Raw genomic sequence first — 18,548 nt, 5'->3', positions numbered from 1 at the left:
TGTTACAGCAGCATCCCCACTTCTCAGGATCAACTTCTTAGTCTGTTCAGGCTCCTATAACAAAATACCATGGGCTGGGTGGCTTATAAACAATATTTTCAATCTCACAGAATTCAACTTGAAGATGCTCGAAGAAAAATTCTTATCTTCTGAATAATTTCCAATGACTTTAGATTTATATGCTTGGACTATTAAAACCAGGAAGCAAATTTTAGTACTTCCACACTGTCTTAAGAGGGATAGGCTCTGGGTCAATAGCTTCCATTTATACACTTGCCCTCAGCTTATACTGAAAGATGTGCTCCTGACCACTGGTCCTTTGGTAAAACATTGAAAAAATATTTGTCACATACTTTTGTGGTAAACCTGCAAGTTTCTTTCTCAAAGGGACATAGTCTTCATTTTAGACAACAGATTCTGGTCTGAGAATTTGTTTAGATCTGGAGACTGAGTGAAGGATCATGATTTCCCATTACAACAGCTGTTATCAACTTCTCACCAGCTCAATTTTTCTGGTTCTACAAGTCAAGTTAACATCCTAGTGGGTTGCCCATATATTACGCCTCTGAAAACATGTGGTCTGTTAGCTATCACAACAGATCTCTCTGGGTCAAGGACTATGACTCCAGCTGTTCTCCTCATTTTGGTAATTACACCATTCCTCCTTTAAGTGCATCTAATTAGCCTCTGCTCACAATCCTTTGGAATTGGTACTAATTTGATAATGATGGTGCTTATTTGATGGTACTATATTCTGTCAACCCTGGTCAGTTAAGGATAGCCGCCATTGAACTTCTCACACATTCCCCTCATCAGTATTGCCCTTAAACCCAAGCAGTCTAGGTACCCACCTTGGTACAACTTAAGGGTCCCTGCACTTCAGAGAGCTTTCTTCAAAATTTTCTAAGTCCACCTCAGATGCCTAGAACTGGCCATGGCCACCAATTCCATCCAGGTGGAGTACCTTGAGCACAGACCAAAACCTACAGGGGCCTCATCTCTGCTTCTTTGATTTTGGATATTCTCCACCCATCTAGTCTACATGTAGGGTTACCAGATGCCCTGGGGAACTCTACAACACACACCCATGAGACTTTCCTGGCATACCATAGTCAGGTCCCAGTTCCAGAAGGGTGACCTAACAGGCAAATCACTCTGCTGACCAGTAGTTTTTCTTTCATGGGATCACACAAAGTTGGCTCACCAGAATAGTGTTGATACATTGATTTGGAGTGACTCTTACTCAGACATAGGAAAAGCTCAGGGTTCTGGTCCAGTGATGGTCACCCTTCAGTTTGAGTCAAAGTGTGGGCTCATTGCTTCTTTCACATAACTTGTGTTTGAGATTAAGCTATATTTCTGTATGAATCAAGTGTATTCTTTTTATAGATGTGTAGTATTCCATTGTGTGAATACAGTACAGCTTGTTCATTCACCTATGACGTGCATTTCAATGATTTCTAATTATTGACTGTTATTACTAAAGTGGCTGTAAGCATGTACAGGCCTTGCACATAAATGTAGATATTGGTTGTCATTTCATTGGGATAAATCCCTAGGAGTGGAATTGTTAGACCATAGGTTAAGTGCATGTTTAATTTATATAAAACTGCAAAACTGTTTTCCAATGTAGATATAAATCTTACATCCCTACAAATTTCTAAGAGTCCCAGTTCCATATTCTAGCCAAGAATTACTATCATCATTCTTTTTAATTTTAGCACTTAGTGTATATGATACACAGTGGATTAATGTTATATAATAGCTTGTATATTGGTATAATAATTGGTACATTTGATTTCCAATTGAATCCAATTGCCTAATTGGATTTGATGGATAAAGATGTCGATCGAGCACCTTTTCATATGTGAACTGACCATTCATATATCTTCTCTTGTGAAGTATCTAGTCATGTCTTTTTGTTCATTTTTTTATTCAACTTTTTGTTATTACTGCATAGTAAGAATATATATTCTGGCTATAAGCCCTTTGTTAGATACATACATTGTGAATATTTTCTCCCATTCTGTGGTTTGTTTTCTCATTTCCTTAATGGTGTCTTTTGGAAAGTAGGCAGTTATAACTTTGATGAAGTCTAACTTATCATTTTTTATAGTGAGTACTCTTTGGTGATCTCTCTAATAAATCTATGCCTATCACAAAGTAGCAAACCTCTGATCTTATATTTTCTCATACAAATTTCATGATGTTAGCTTGTATATTTAAGACTATGATCGATTTCAAAGTCATTTGTGTGTACTGTCGGAGATGACTGTCAGAGGTATATATATATTTTTATGAGGATATTTAACTATCCCAGCCATTGAAAAAGAATTGGCTCCTATGCTAAAAAGAAAAAAGTTGACCTTAGATGGAAAGCCTATTCAGGATTCTCTATACTGTTCCACTGCCCTATGTTTACCTTTATGACAAGACCATTCTAAGTTGAATACCATGGCTTGCTTGTAAATCCTGAACTAAGATAATGCCAAGTCCTCCAATCTTGTTCTGCCTCAAAATTGTTTTGGCTATTCTAGGTCCTTTACATTTTAAATTTGGAATAAATTTTTAACCTTCTTTTTAAAAGGATAGGGGTGCTGCTGAGAGTTGATTGGCATGTCATTGAATCTACAGATAAATCTGAGAATGGACTTAACAGTATTGAGTTTTCCAATACATGAACATGTTATATCAACTTAGGTCTTTTTAAAGTTCTCTTATCGACTATTTGAAGTTTTCAGTGTCTTGCACACTTATTAAACCTAAGTATTTTTCATTTTTCACATATAAATTGTGAGTACATATAAAAACAATTAGTTTTACATATTGATCCTGTAGTCTATGACCTCAATAACTTCACTTGATATTTCTAAGTAGTTTTTTTTAGAAAATGCCTTAGAATTTCCATATAGAATCATATGAATTGCAAACAAAAACAGTTTTTCTTCTTCCTTTTCAATTTTATGCCTTTTATTTCTTTTAGTTGCTTTATTGTACTATTTTTCCAGTAGGATAATAGAAGCGATGGCATTGGACATTGTTGCCTTATCCCTGACCTATGAGAGAGATTGCTGATCAGTCTTTTACCATTAAATGATATGAGCTTTAGATTTCTCATAGATGCCTTTATCAGACTGAGGAAATTTCCTACTTCTATTCTACTTAGTGTTTTTTTTTTTATCTTGAACGTGTGTTAAATTTTACCAAAATATTTTTTTTGCATTTGCTGAGATGACCATGTTTCATCCTTGTTCAGTTAATGTGGCTAATTGTATTGTGTGATTTTCAAACATTAAAACAAGCTTGAATTTCTTAAATTGTACTTGTAGGATGTATCCTTTTGTAAACATTAATGTATTTGATTTTCCAACACTTTGTTGAGGATTTTTTAATCTATGTTCATGAGGGACACTGGTCTCTCTGTTACTGTCTTAGTCAATTCAGGCTGCTGTAACAGAATACCATAGAATAAGTGGCTTGTAAACAACACAAACTTATTTCCCACAGTTCAGGAAGCTGGAGGTCCAAGATCAAGGTGCCATATGAATTTTGGAGGGACACAAGCATTCAGTCTATAACCATCTCGAAACTCTTACCTTATAAATTTGGTATTTTGATATCACTGTTACATTGATCACATAAAATAACTTGGGGAACAGTCTATTCTCTATTTTTTGAAAAGAGAGTTGGGGCAACTGGGTGGCTTAGTTGGTTGAGTGTCCGACTTCGGCGCAGGTCATGATCTCACGATTCTTGAGTTTGAGCCCCGTGTCAGGCTCTGTGCTGACAGCTCAGAGCGTGGAGCCTGCTTCGGATTCTGTGTCTCCCTCTCTCTCTCTCTCTCTGCCTCTTCCCTGCTTGCACTCTCTCTCTCTCTCAAAAATAAATAAACATTAAAAATATTACCAAAAAAAAGAAAAGAGAGTTTATGTATGATTGGTATTATTTCTTACTTTGTGCATGATAAAATTTACCAATAAAACCATCTTGGTCTTGAGTTTTCTTTGTGCAAACATTTTCTTAACATTATTACAAATTCAAGTTTTTTTTAATACTTATATTCCAATTTTCTATTTTTTCCTGAGTCACTTTTGATAAGTTATGTTTCAAGAAATTTATCTATTTCATCTTGTTATCAAATTATTAGCACAATTTTTCTAATATTCTGTTATTTCCTATTAAAATTGACAAAAATGTAATGGTATTCCTTCTTTTATTTGCAATACTAGTAATTTTTTACAGTTTTTATTTAAATTCCAGTTAACATGCTGTATAATATTAGTTTCAGGTGTACAATAGAGTGATTCAACACTTCCATACAACACCCGGTGCTCATCCGAAATGTACACCATAATCCCCATCACCTGTTTAACCCACCCCTCAGTCCACCTCCCCTCCTGTAATTGTCAGTTTGTTCTCTATAGTAAAAGTCTGTTTCTTGGTTTGTCTCTCTCTGCCTTTTTGTCACTTTGCTCATTTGTTTTGTTTCTTAAATTCCACATATGAGGGGCACCTGGGTGACTCATTTGGTTAAGCATCCAACTTTGGCTCAGGTCATGATCTCCCAGTTGGTGGGTTCGAGCCCCGCATCAGATTCTGTGCTGACAGCTCAGAGCCTGGAGCCTCATTCAGATTCTGTGTCTCCCTCTCTCTGTCTGCCCCTTGCCCACTCACACTCTGTCTCTCTTTCTCTCTTTCAAAGATGAATAAATTTTATAAAAATTTTTTTTAAATTCCACATATGAGTGAAATCATATATGTCATTTTTCTTTCTCTGACTTACTTTGCTTAGCATAATACTCTCTAGCTCCATCCATGCCATTACAAATAGCAAGATTGCATTCTTTTTTACGGCTGAGTAATCGTCCATTATCTATCTATCTATATCTATTTATCATCTCTTCTTTATCCATTTGTCAGTCGATGGACACTTTGGCTGTTTCCATATTTTAGCTATTGTAGATAATGTAACTATCAATAGCAGGGTGCATGCATCCCTTTGAATTAGTAATTTTGTGTTCTTTGAGTAAATACCTAGTAGTGTAATTGCTGGTTCATAGACTAGTTCTATCTTTAACTTTTTTTTTTCAATATATGAAATTTATTGTCAAATTGGTTTCCATACAACACCCAGTGCTCATCCCAAAAGGTGCCCTCCTCAATACCCATCACGCACCCTCCCTCCCTCCCTCCCTCCCTCCCACCCCCCATCAACCCTCAGTTTGTTCTCAGTTTTTAACAGTCTCTTATGGTTTGGCTCCCTCCCTCTCTAACCTTTTTTTTTTTTCTTCCCCTCCCCCATGGTCTTCTGTTAAGTTTCTCAGGATCCACATAAGAGTGAAACCATATGGTATCTGCCTTTCTCTGTATGGCTTATTTCACTTAGCATAACACCCTCCAGTTCCATCCACGTTGCTACAAAAGGCCATATTTCATTCTTTCTCATTGCCACGTAGTATTCCATTGTGTATATAAACCACAATTTCTTTATCCATTCATCAGTTGATGGACATTTAGGCTCTTTCCATAATTTGGCTATTGTTGCGAGTGCTTCTATAAACATTGGGGTACAAGTGCCCCTATGCATCAGTACTCCTGTATCCCTTGGGTAAATTCCTAGCAGTGCTATTGCTGGGTCATAGGGTAGGTCTATTTTTAATTTTCTGAGGAACCTCCACACTGTTTTCCAGAGCGGCTGCACCAATTTGCATTCCCACCAACAGTGCAAGAGGGTTCCCGTCTCTCCACATCCTCTCCAGCATCTATAGTCTCCTGATTTGTTCATTTTGGCCACTCTGACTGGCGTGAGGTGATATCTGAGTGTGGTTTTGATTTGCATTTCCCTGATGAGGAGCGACGTTGAACATCTTTTCATGTGCCTGTTGGCCATCCGGATGTCTTCTTTAGAGAAGTCTATTCATGTTTTCTGCCCATTTCTTCACTGGGTTATTTGTTTTTCAGGTGTGGACTTTGGTGAGCTCTTTATAGATTTTGGATACTAGCCCTTTGTCCGATATGTCATTTGCAAATATCTTTTCCCATTCCGTTGGTTGCCTTTTAGTTTTGTTGGTTGTTTCCTTTGCTGTGCAGAAGCTTTTTATCTTCATAAGGTCCCAGTAATTCATTTTTGCTTTTAATTCCCTTGCCTTTGGGGATGTGTTGAGTAAGAGATTGCTACGGCTGAGGTCAGAGAGGTCTTTTCCTGCTTTCTCCTCTAGGGTTTTGATGGTTTCCTGTCTCACATTCAGGTCCTTTATCCATTTTGAGTTTATTTTTGTGAATGGTGTGAGAAAGTGGTCTAGTTTCAACCTTCTGCATGTTGCTGTCCAGGTCTCCCAGCACCATTTGTTAAAGAGACTGTCTTTTTTCCATTGGATGTTCTTTCCTGCTTTGTCAAAGATGAGTTGGCCATACGTTTGTGGGTCTAGTTCTGGGGTTTCTATTCTATTCCATTGGTCTATGTGTCTGTTTTTGTGCCAATACCATGCTGTCTTGATGATGACAGCTTTGTAGTAGAGGCTAAAGTCTGGGATTGTGATGCCTCCTGCTTTGGTCTTCTTCTTCAAAATTACTTTGGCTATTCGGGGCCTTTTGTGGTTCCATATGAATTTTAGGATGGCTTGTTCTAGTTTCGAGGAGAATGCTGGTGCAATTTTGATTGGGATTGCATTGAATGTGTAGATAGCTTTGGGTAGTATTGACATTTTGACAATATTTATTCTTCCAATCCGTGAGCAGGGAATGTCTTTCCATTTCTTTAAATCTTCTTCAATTACCTTCATAAGCTTTCTATAGTTTTCAGCATACAGATCTTTTACATCTTTGGTTGGATTTATTCCTAGGTATTTTATGCTTCTTGGTGCAATTGTGAATGGGATCAGTTTCTTGATTTGTCTTTCTGTTGCTTCATTGTTAGTGTATAAGAATGCAACTGATTTCTGTACATTGATTTTGTATCCTGCAACTTTGCTGAATTCATGTATCAGTTCTAGCAGACTTTTGGTGGAGTCTATCGGATTTTCCATGTATAATATCATGTCATCTGCAAAAAGCGAAAGCTTGACTTCATCTTTGCCAATTTGGATGCCTTTGATTTCCTTTTGTTGTCTGATTGCTGATGCTAGAACTTCCAACACTATGTTAAACAACAGCGGTGAGAGTGGGCATCCCTGTCGTGTTCCTGATCTCAGGGAAAAAGCTCTCAGTTTTTCCCCATTGAGGATGATGTTAGCTGTGGGCTTTTCATAAATGGCTTTTATGATCTTTAAGTATGTTCCTTCTATCCCGACTTTCTCAAGGGTTTTTATTAAGAAAGGGTGCTGGATTTTGTCAAAGGCCTTTTCTGCATCAATCAGCAGGATCATATGGTTCTTCTCTTTTTTTTTATTAATGTGATGTATCACGTTGATTGATTTGTGAATGTTGAACCAGCCCTGCATCCCAGGAATGAATCCCACTTGATCATGGTGAATAATTCTTTTTATATGCTGTTGAATTCCATTTGCTAGTATCTTATTGAGAATTTTTGCATCCATATTCATCAGGGATATTGGCCTATAGTTCTCTTTTTTTACTGGGTCTCTGTCTGGTTTAGGAATCAAAGTAATACTGGCTTCATAGAATGAGTCAGGAAGTTTTCCTTCCCTTTCTATTTCTTGGAATAGCTTGAGAAGGATAGGTATTATCTCTGCTTTAAACGTCTGATAGAACTCCCCTGGGAAGCATCTGGTCCTGGACTCTTATTTGTTGGGAGATTTTTGATAACCAATTCAATTTCTTCACTGGTTATGGGTCTGTTTAAGCTTTCTATTTCCTCCTGATTGAGTTTTGGAAGAGTGTGGGTGTTTAGGAATTTGTGCATTTCTTCCAGGTTGTCCAATTTGTTGGCATATAATTTTTCATAGTATTCCCTGATAATTGTTTGTATCTCTGAGGGATTGGTTGTAATCATTCCATTTTCATTCATGATTTTATCTATTTGGGTCATCTCCCTTTTCTTTTTGAGAAGCCTGGCTAGAGGTTTGTCAAAAAATAAATTTTGTTTATTTTTTCAAAAAACCAACTCTTGGTTTCGTTGATCTGCTCTACAGTTTTTTTAGATTCTATATTGTTTATTTCTGCTCTGATCTTTATTATTTCTCTTCTAATGCTGGGTTTAGGCTGCCTTTGCTGTTCTGCTTCTATTTCCTTTAGGTGTGCTGTTAGATTTTGTATTTGGGATTTTTCTTGTTTCTTGAGATAGGCCTGGATTGCAATGTATTTTCCTCTCAGGACTGCCTTCGCTGCGTCCCAAAGCGTTTGGATTGTTGTATTTTCATTTTCGTTTGTTTCTATATATTTTTTAATTTCTTCTCTAATTGCCTGGTTGACCCACTCATTTTTTAGTAAGGTGTTCTTTAACCTCCATGCTTTTGGAGGTTTTCCAGACTTTTTCCTGTGGTTGATTTCAAGCTTCATAGCATTGTGGTCTGAAAGTATGCATGGTATAATTTCAATTCTTGTGAACTTATGAAGGGCTGTTTTGTGACCCAGTATATGATCTATCTTGCAGAATGTTCCATGTGCACTCGAGAAGGAAGTATATTCTGTTGCTTTGGGATGCAGAGTTCTAAATATATCTGTCAAGTCCATCTGATCCAATGTATCATTCAGGGCCCTTGTTTCTTTATTGACCGTGTGTCTAGATGATCTATCCATTCCTGTAAGTGGAGTGTTAAAGTCCCCTGCAATTACCACATTCTTATCAATAAGGTTGCTTATGTTTGTGAGTAATTGTTTTATATATTTGGGGGCTCCAGTGTTCGGCATATAGACATTTATAATTGTTAGCTCTTCCTGATGGATAGACCCTGTAATTATTATATAATGCCCTTGTTCATCTCTTGTTACAGCCTTTAATTTAAAGTCTAGTTTGTCTGATAGAAGTATGGCTATTCCAGCTTTCTTTTGGCTTCCAGTGGCATGATAAATAGTTCTCCATCCCCTCACTCTCAATCTAAAGGTGTCCTCAGGTCTAAAATGAGTCTCTTGTAGACAGCAAATAGATGGGTCTTGTTTTTTTATCCATTCTGATACCCTATGTCTTTTGGTTGGCGCATTTAATCCATTTACATTCAGTGTTATTATAGAAAGATACGGGTTTAGAGTCATTGTGATGTCTGTATGTTTTATGCTTGTAGTGATGTCTCTGGTACTTTGTCTCACAGGATCCCCCTTAGGATCTCTTGTTGGGCTGGTTTAGTGGTGACAAATTCCTTCAGTTTTTGTTTGTTTGGGAAGACCTTTATCTCTCCTTCTATTCTAAATGACAGACTTGCTGGATAAAGGATTCTCGGCTGCATATTTTTCCTGTTTAGCACACTGAAGATCTCGTGCCAATCTTTTCTGGCCTGCCAAGTTTCAAAAGAGAGATCAGTCATGAGTCTTATAGGTCTCCCTTTATATGTGAGGGCACGTTTATCCCTTGCTGCTTTCAGAATTTTCTCTTTATCCTTGTATTTTGCCAGTTTCACTATGATATGTCATGCAGAAGATCGATTCAAGTTACATCTGAAGGGAGTTCTCTGTGCCTCTTGGATTTCAATGCCTTTTTCCTTCCCCAGTTCAGGGAAGTTCTCAGCTATTATTTCTTCAAGTACTCTTCCAGCACCTTTCCCTCTCTCTTCCTCCTCTGGGATACCAATTATGCATATATTATTTCTTTTTAGTGTATCACTTAGTTCTCTAATTTTCCCCTCATACTCCTGGATTTTTTTATCTCTCTTTTTCTCAGCTTCCTCTTTTTCCATAACTTTATCTTCTAGTTCACCTATTCTCTCCTCTGCCTCTTCAATCCGAGCTGTCGTGGTTTCCATTTTGTTTTGCATTTCGTTTAAAGCATTTTTCAGCTCCTCATGACTGTTCCTTAGTCCCTTGATTTCTGTAGCAAGAGATTCTCTGCTGTCCTCTATACTGTTTTCAAGCCCAGCGATTAATTTTATGACTATTATTCTAAATTCACTTTCTGTTATATTATTTAAATCCTTTTTTCAGTTCCTTGGCTGTTGTTATTTCCTGGAGATTCTTCTGAGGGGAATTCTTCTGTTTGGTCATTTTGGATAGTCCCTGGAGTGGTGAGGACCTGCAGGGCACTTCCCCTGTGCTGTGGTGTATAACTGGAGTTGGTGGGCGGGGCCGCAGTCCGACCTGATGTCTGCCCCCAGCCCACCGCTGGGGCCACAGTCAGACTGGTGTGTGTGCCTTCTCTTCCCCTCTCCTAGGGGCGGGATTCACTGTGGGGGGCGTGGCCGTCTGGGCTACTTGCACACTGCCAGGCTTGTGATGCTGGGGATCTGGCGTATTAGCTGGGGTGGGTAGGCAAGGTACACGGGGGCAGGAGGGGCAAGCTTAGCTTGCTTCTCCTTAGGTGATCCACTTCAGGAGGGGCCCTGTGGCAGCGGGAGGGAGTCAGATCTGCCGGAGGTTTGGTTCCACTGAAGCACAGAGTTGGGTGTTTGCGCAGAGCGAGCAAGTTCCCTGGCAGGAACCGGTTCCCTTTGGGATTTGGGCTGGGGGATGGGCGGGGGAGATGGCGCTGGCGAGCGCCTTTGTTCCCCACCAAACTGAGCTCTGCCATCCGGGGGCTCAGCAGCTCTCCCTCCCTTTGTCCTCCAGCCTTCCCGCTTTCTGAGCAGAGCTGTTAACTTATGACCTCCCAGACGCTAAGTCGCGCTTGCTGTCGGAACACAGTCCGTCCGGCCCCTCCGCTTTTGCCAGCCCGACTCGGGGGCTCCGCTTGGCCGGCGAGCCGCCCCTCCGCCCCGGCTCCCTCCCACCAGTCCGTGGAGCGCGCACCGCCTCGCCGCCCTTCCTACCCTCTTCCGTGGGCCTCTCGTCTGCGCTTGGCTGCAGAGACTTCGTTCTGCTAATCCTCTGGCAGTTTTCTGGGTTATTTAGGCAGGTGTAGGTGGAATCTCAGTGATCAGCAGGACGCGCAGTGAGCCCAGCGTCCTCCTACGCCGCCATCTTCCAACCTCTATCTTTAACTTTTTGAAGAACCTCCATACTATTTCCCAGAGTGGCTACACCAGCCTGCATGCCCACCAACACGGCAAGACAGTTCCCCTTTCTCTACATCCTCACCAAACACCTGTTGTTTCTTGTATTGTTGATTTTTTTTAGCCATTCTGACAGGTGTAAAGAGATACCTCATTGTAGTTTCGATTTGCATTTCCCTGATGATGTGTGATGTTGAGCATCTTTTCATGTGTCTGTTGACCATCTGCAGGTTGTCTTTGGAGAAAAGTGTATTCATGTCTTCTGCCCATTTTTTAATTGGATTATTTGTTGTTTGGGTGTTGAGTTTTATAAGTTCTTTATATATTTTAGATAATAACCCTTTATCAAATATGTCATTTGCAAATATCTTCTCCCATTCTGTAGGTTGCCTTTAGTTTTGTTGATTGTTCCCTTTCCTGTGCAGAAGCTGTTTACATTTCTATACACGAATAATGAAGCAGCAGAAAGAGAAATTAAGAAAACAATCTCATTTACAATTGAACCAAAAACTATAAGATACCTAGAAATACACGTAACCAAAGAGGTGAAAGATCTGTACTCTGAAAACTATAAAACACTGATGAAGAATGTTGAAGATGACACAAAGAAATGGAAAGATAGTCCATGCTCATTGGTTAGAAAAACAAATATTGTTAAAATGTCCATACTACCCAGAGCAATCTATACATTTAATGCAATCCCTATCAAAATACCAACAGCATTTTTCACACAGCTAGAACAGTCCTAAAATTTGTATGGAACCACAAAAGACCCTGAATAGCCAAAGCAACCTTGAAAAAAGAAAATCAAAGCTGGAGGCATCACAATTCCAGGCTTCAAGTTATATTACAAAGCGGTAGTGATCAAGGCAGTATGGTACTGGCACAAAAATAGACACATAGATCATTAGAACAGAAAAAAATAAAAAATGAACCCACAGCTACATGGTCAATTAATCTTCAACAAAGCAGGAAAGAATATCCCATAAGAAAAAAAAGTCTCTTCAACAAATGGTGTTGGTTTCACTGGACAGAAACATCAGAAGAATGAAACTAGACCACTTTCTTACACCATAAACAAAAATAAATTGAAAATGGTGAAAGACCTACATATGAGACCTGAAACCATAAAAATCATAGAAGAGAACGCAGGCAGGAGCTTCTTTGAAATCAGCTGTGGCAACTTCTTTCTAGATAGGTCTCCTGAGGCAAGGGAAACAAAAGCAAAAATAAAGTATTGGGAGTACTGGTAATTTATATTTAGCTCTCTAATTCTTGTTTCATCCTGTTGGGGGCTATCAGTTTTATTAATCCTTTGAAGAATGAATTTTGAGCTTTGTTAATTTTCTGTGTTTAAATCATGGACTTATGTATTGACTCCATTATTTTTTCCTTCTGCTTATTTCGAGTTTAATTTACTCTTTGTACATTGAGATTTTTAAACCTTCCTTCTCTTTTATTACAATCATTTAAAGCTATAAATTTCTGGGGTGCCTGGGTGGCTCAGTTGAGCATCCAACTCTTGACTGCAGCTCAGATCATGATCCCAGAGTCATGGGATTGAACCCTGTACCAGACTCCACACTGAACATGGAGTTTGCTTAAGATTCTTTCTTTCTCCCTTCACCCATCTCCCCTGGGCATGCTTGCTCTCTCCCGCTCTCTAAAAATAAAAAAATAAAATAAAAATAATAAAAAATAAAATAAAGCTATAAATTTCCCTCTAATGCCTTTGCCATATCCCATAAATTTCAATATGTTGTACTTTTGTTATTCAAGTCAAAATATTTTCTTATTTGTTTATAATTTTGTCTTTGAGCCATGGCATACTTAGACATGTGTTATTTAATTTCCAAATGTTTGGACAATTTCTAAATATTCTAGTTATTGATTTCTGATTTGGCTCTGTTATAAAATATAATATACATAGAATATATTCTATAATATACTAATCTTTGAAAATTTATTGAGATTTCTTTTATGACCTAGTCTATGTCTTTGATGAACATTCCATATGCATTTGAACACAATGTTCCTTCCAGAGTTATTGGGTAGAATGTGTTATAAATATCAACTGGCTCAAATTGGTTGATGGTCTACTCAGATCTATCCTCAAACTAATTTTGGTCTACCTCCATGAATACTCAGAAAGTGGTATTAAACTCTCCAACTATTTTTTCCATTTGTTCTGTCAGTTTTCGCTTCATTAACTTTGAAGCTTTGTTATTAGATGCATACATATTTATGATTATGTTTTCCTAATGAATTGGTCCTTTTGTGATTTGTAAATGTACTTCTTTATCTCTTGAAAAATGCTTTGTCTTAAAGTCTACTTTTTCTGAAATTTATATAAACACATTATCTATCTGATGCCATTTGCTTGGTATATCACTTTCAGTCCTTTTTAAATGTATATTTATTACTGAAGTTGGCATACAGTATCATATTAGTTTGAGGTGTACAACATAGTGGTTTGACAACTCTTTTCATTACTTGAATGCTTAGCACAATAAGCGTAGTCACCATCTGTCACCACGTTATTACAAAATTATTATTTTTTAATTTTGTTAATGTTTGTTTATTTTTGAGACGGAGACAGAGTGCTCCTGGGGGAGGGACATAGAGAGAGGGAGACACAGAATCTGAAACAGGCTCCGGACTCTGAGCTGTCAGCACAGAGCCACACACGGGGCTCAAACCCACGAACCGTGAGATCATGACCTGAGCAGAAGTCAGACGGTTAACCGATTGAGCCACCCAGGCGCCCCTACAATATTATTGACTATATTTCCTATGCTGTACTTTTCATCTCTGTGACTTACTAATTTTATAACTGGAGGTTTGTACCTTTTAATCACCTTCACCTATTTTGCCCATCTCTCAAACCTCCTGCCCTCTAGCAACCACCATTTGCTCTCTGTATTTATGTGTCTGCTTATTTTTTGTGTGTTTGTTTTCTTAAATTCTACATTGGAGTGAAATTATATGGTATTTGACTTTCTCTGACTTATTTCACTTAGCATAATACCCCCTAGATCCAACCATATTGTCTTAGATGGAAGATTATCCTCTTTTTATAACTGAGTAATACTCCATTCTGAATATATACTATATCTTCTTTATCCATTCATCTATCAGTGGATACTTGGGTTGCTTCTATATCTTGACTATTGTAAATAATGCTGAAGTAAACATAGGGGTGCGTATATCTTTTCAAATTAGTGTTTTCATTTTCTTTAAGTAACTACTCAGTAATAAAATTATTAGATCATATGGTATTTCTACTTTTAAATTTTTGGGGAAACCTCCATACTTTTTTTCGCAGTGGCTACACCAATTTACATTTCCACCAACTGTTCACAAGTGTTCCCTTTTCTCAGCATCTTTACCAATACTTGTTATTTCTTGTCTTTTTTTATTTTAGCCATTCTACTTGTGTGAAGTACTACCTCATAGCAGTTTTGATTTGAATTTCAAGTGTCAGCCAACTGTATGTCTTTTTTGGAAAAAAAAAAAAAGTCATTCAATTTCTCTGCCCATTTTGTAATCAGATTGGTTTTTCAGTTTTGAATTATATAAGTTCTTTATATTTTTTAGATATTAACCCCTTTTTGGGTACATTATTTGCAAATATCTTCTCCCAGTCAGTAGGTTAACTTTTCATTTTGTTGATGGCTTCCTTTGCTGTGTACTTTCCATCCTTTCACGTTCAATTTACATGTAACTTTAAATTTAAAATGCATCTCTAACAGGTGCATATACTTCTGTCTTGCGTTCTTATCTAATCTAGCAATCTGACCTTCATTTGGAACATCTTACATTTAATGTAATTATTGCAATGGTGTGTTTGTTTTTCACTTGTCTCTTCTGTTTTTTCATTCTGTTGGCTCTTTTTATTGGTATTTTTATTCTATTCCTTCTATTTCTCAGCTTTTTATAAAATTAATTTTTAGTATTCTTCCAGTGACAACAATGCATTCTTATTAGAGTCTATTTGGAGTCAAAATTGTACTACTTCACAGTAGACACTTGTTACTTTACCCTTGACTCACCCCTCTTCACACTTCATACTCCACAAATCTAGCCTTACAATAATATTCCATTTATCCATCACTCCCAACTTTTGTGTTTCTTGTGGTGATATATTTACTTCCATGTATATTATAAAGTCCACCTTACACTGCTATTAATTTTGTTATAAAAATTGGGTGCCTTTTAAGGAAATTATGAAGTAACAAAAATAATCTTGTATACCACCCATTTGTTTGCCATTTCTGGCACTCTTTTTAGCTATTCCTTTCTTTAGATTTGATTTTCCATATGGTACAATTCCTCTATCAGTCTAAAGAATGCTTTTAACATGTTTTGTTTTGCATTTCTGCCAGATCCAATTTATTACTGTGTTTGCATTTATCAGGAAAATGTCTTTATTTCACTCCATTTTTAAGGGGTATTTTCTCCAGATATAGAATTTTGAGGATTTTTTCCCCATCAGCATTTTATGGACATTTCCATTTTCTTGTGAAGTGCACTGTTTCTGACGAGAACTCAGTAAATATTTTTATTGTTCACTTTAGTGTTATGTGACTTTTTTCCTCTGGTTATTTTCAACAGTCTGACCATGATATGCTTAAGTGCAGCTTTCTGAGTATTTTTCATTGAATTCAGCAATTTTCTTGTATTTGCAAGCCAACATTTTCCATCAAATTTGGGAAAATTTGGTATTTAATTATATATTTGTTTCCACAAATTCTTTCTTTCTAGCACTCCTATAACATATATATTAAACAAGTTGATATTATTCATGTGAGCCTCAGGTTCTGTTCCTCTCTTTCCTTTACTTTCTCCCATCTGCTGTGAAGCCTATCCAGTGAATTTTTTCACTTTAGTTACAGTACTTTACTGTTTAAGAATTTCCATTTGGTTCTTTTTTATGGTTTTCATTTTTCTACTGAGATGCCTAATCTGTTGGCTCAATCAAACTACATTTTAATTCTATGAATATATGTTATCTTTTAGTTGCTTTGAAGTGTTTGCTAAGTCCAACATTTGAGTCATATCACATTCTGCTTCTGTGTACTACTCCTTTTCTAATTGACTATGGATCCTATTTTCCTGTATCTTTGCATGTCTGGTAATTTTTTAATTGCGTGCTGGACATTGATAGTGACCTCTTACAGAGATTCTGGATTCTATTATCCTCTCTGAAGGGTATTGATTCTTGTTCTGGTAGGCAGTTCAATTACTAGCTAATAACCTTTAAATGTGTAGGTTTGGTTTTATGCTTTGATATGGAGGATATGTGGAAATCCAAGACATTTCCCAAGCACTCTAACTTGGCAGAATCCAACCTCCAATGTCTATCACCTCTGAAGATCTTGTTGGGGTTTAGTTTTAGGCTTTGTTAGGATAAATGTAGAGCAGAGGTGTTCAACTAAAGATGATTTTCTCCCCAGGTGACATTTGGTAATACCTGAAGATGATTTTAGTTGTCAAAATAGGGAATCGATGGGGAGCTACGGACTTTTAGTAGGTAGAGGCCGGGGATGCTGCTAAACACCCTCAAACACACAAAGCAGATCTATACAACCAGAATTACCTGGCCCACAATATCAGTAGTGACAAGGTTGAAAAACTTTCTTCTAACTTACTTGAGGGCATAGTCCTTACTTCTGCCTGGAGGATTAACAAGGTATTAACAAGGACCTCTAGTGACTTTCATCACTACTTGATGTCTAATATCTCTGGTTTCTGGTGAGCCTACTATAGTCATGCTCTGAGGATGGTATTTCTGACAAGATGATCTGTAACATCACATTGCAAAGAAATGAGCACAATCTGCAGTTATTTTCACAACATAGCCATCTCTGCTTTTAATGCTAATCATTTTTAGTTCATATCAATTTTTCAATGTAAATCTTTACTTTTTTTGTTCACTGACCTTAATAAATGGAATCACTAAAAGTATATCATCATTATATTTTTATTATGTATATTTGATGTTTGTGACTTTGTTGAATATCAGATTCTTAAATTCAAAAGACACCTTAATCTGATGATACAAAAAGGTATATGTACTAGCCACATGCCTGAAAATTTACCTATCTGATTGATTAGGAATTAACTTATATACATGGATGTGAATATTTCTGTTAGCATGGAAACCTGACCCTTTGCATTACATTTCATTAACATCTTTATATTTTCATCCATACTATCGGTTTCTCTCAATAAGGGAATTTAAAGACAGAACCTTGTAATCAAGGAGTCAATGTGTAAATAATGAGTACAGTAAAATGCTGGAAAAAAAAATTCTAACCTTCCCAAACGAGCTTTATGATGAGGTTTTCTGGATGAGATACACTGCCTAGTGGAATCAGAGTCTATCAGGGCCCATCATAAGTATGTTTTGTCTCAAGCTCCACATGTTCTTGTCATCATATACCTCAGAGCCTGCTCTACCCTGCTGCTTTTGACCCATATGTCAGTCCTTCCTCTCTCCTAAGACAAAATCCAGGGCTCAACTCAAATGCAAGTAATCTAAGATATTTCTTTCATCAATGCACTACCCTTCTAATCCATGAAGTGAGTTCTCTTTCTCTCCCCTATCCATTTTCACAATATCATACACAATTAAAACTATTATCCTCACTCTAGAAATTATACTTCCTTACTTGGTTTGGAACCCTATCTAGTGTTGGGTTACCACAAGTGTGGTAAATTAGAAAATCAAAACATTTTGATATGAATACATAGAGAATAACAATATAAATGAGCCAAATATTTGGCATAAACAATATGAAGGTTGTAAGTAAATATTAATTCACTCATTGCATTAATTTGACTTTTGTGTCCATACCATGGTGTCTTTTCCTTTTCTGAGCATATGACATCATTTGCCTTTCCATGAGTAGTCAATATTGTTGCTTTTTGATTTGCTAGCAAATTCAGGGAAAATAAAGTCAATTAGGTTCTCATTTGCTTTGTTCATTGTAAAATAAAAGTATTCAGTTTCTTTTGATGATTAGAATAATGGTTAAGCTTCGCAAGGCTAGAAATATGGATGGTAACTTGAATATCCATAACCCATAACTCAATAAAAGAGCTCTATCAAAAATATACATAAATATCATAAAAGTAATCTTTGAAACCCAGTAAAAATGTAACAAAACTATTTTGAAAAAACAATATTCTCTTGGTATTTATCATTTTCATGCCTATCCCATTAGGTAGCTGCCAAATAATCTCTTTAATGGTCAACAGCAATATGTTATTCTTTAAGCTGACACTCATTTTAACGATAAAATTGTGTATTTAAATAAATCATGAGTCAGTAATTGTTATAAGGAAAATATGCCATCTTGTAAGCTAAATATATTGAATACCTAATTTCTGCTTATTTTACTCCTTCCAACTAGCACAGTATACTTTGATTTTAAATGAAAATAAATCTTGGGTTTTTTTGTTGTTTTTTGAGAAAGCGAGCAAGCATGAGAGGGGCAGGTGCAGAGA

Source organism: Neofelis nebulosa, chromosome 14, assembly GCF_028018385.1.
Source record: "Neofelis nebulosa isolate mNeoNeb1 chromosome 14, mNeoNeb1.pri, whole genome shotgun sequence".
NCBI lineage: Eukaryota > Metazoa > Chordata > Mammalia > Carnivora > Felidae > Neofelis > Neofelis nebulosa.
This window is presented reverse-complemented; position numbering follows the sequence as displayed.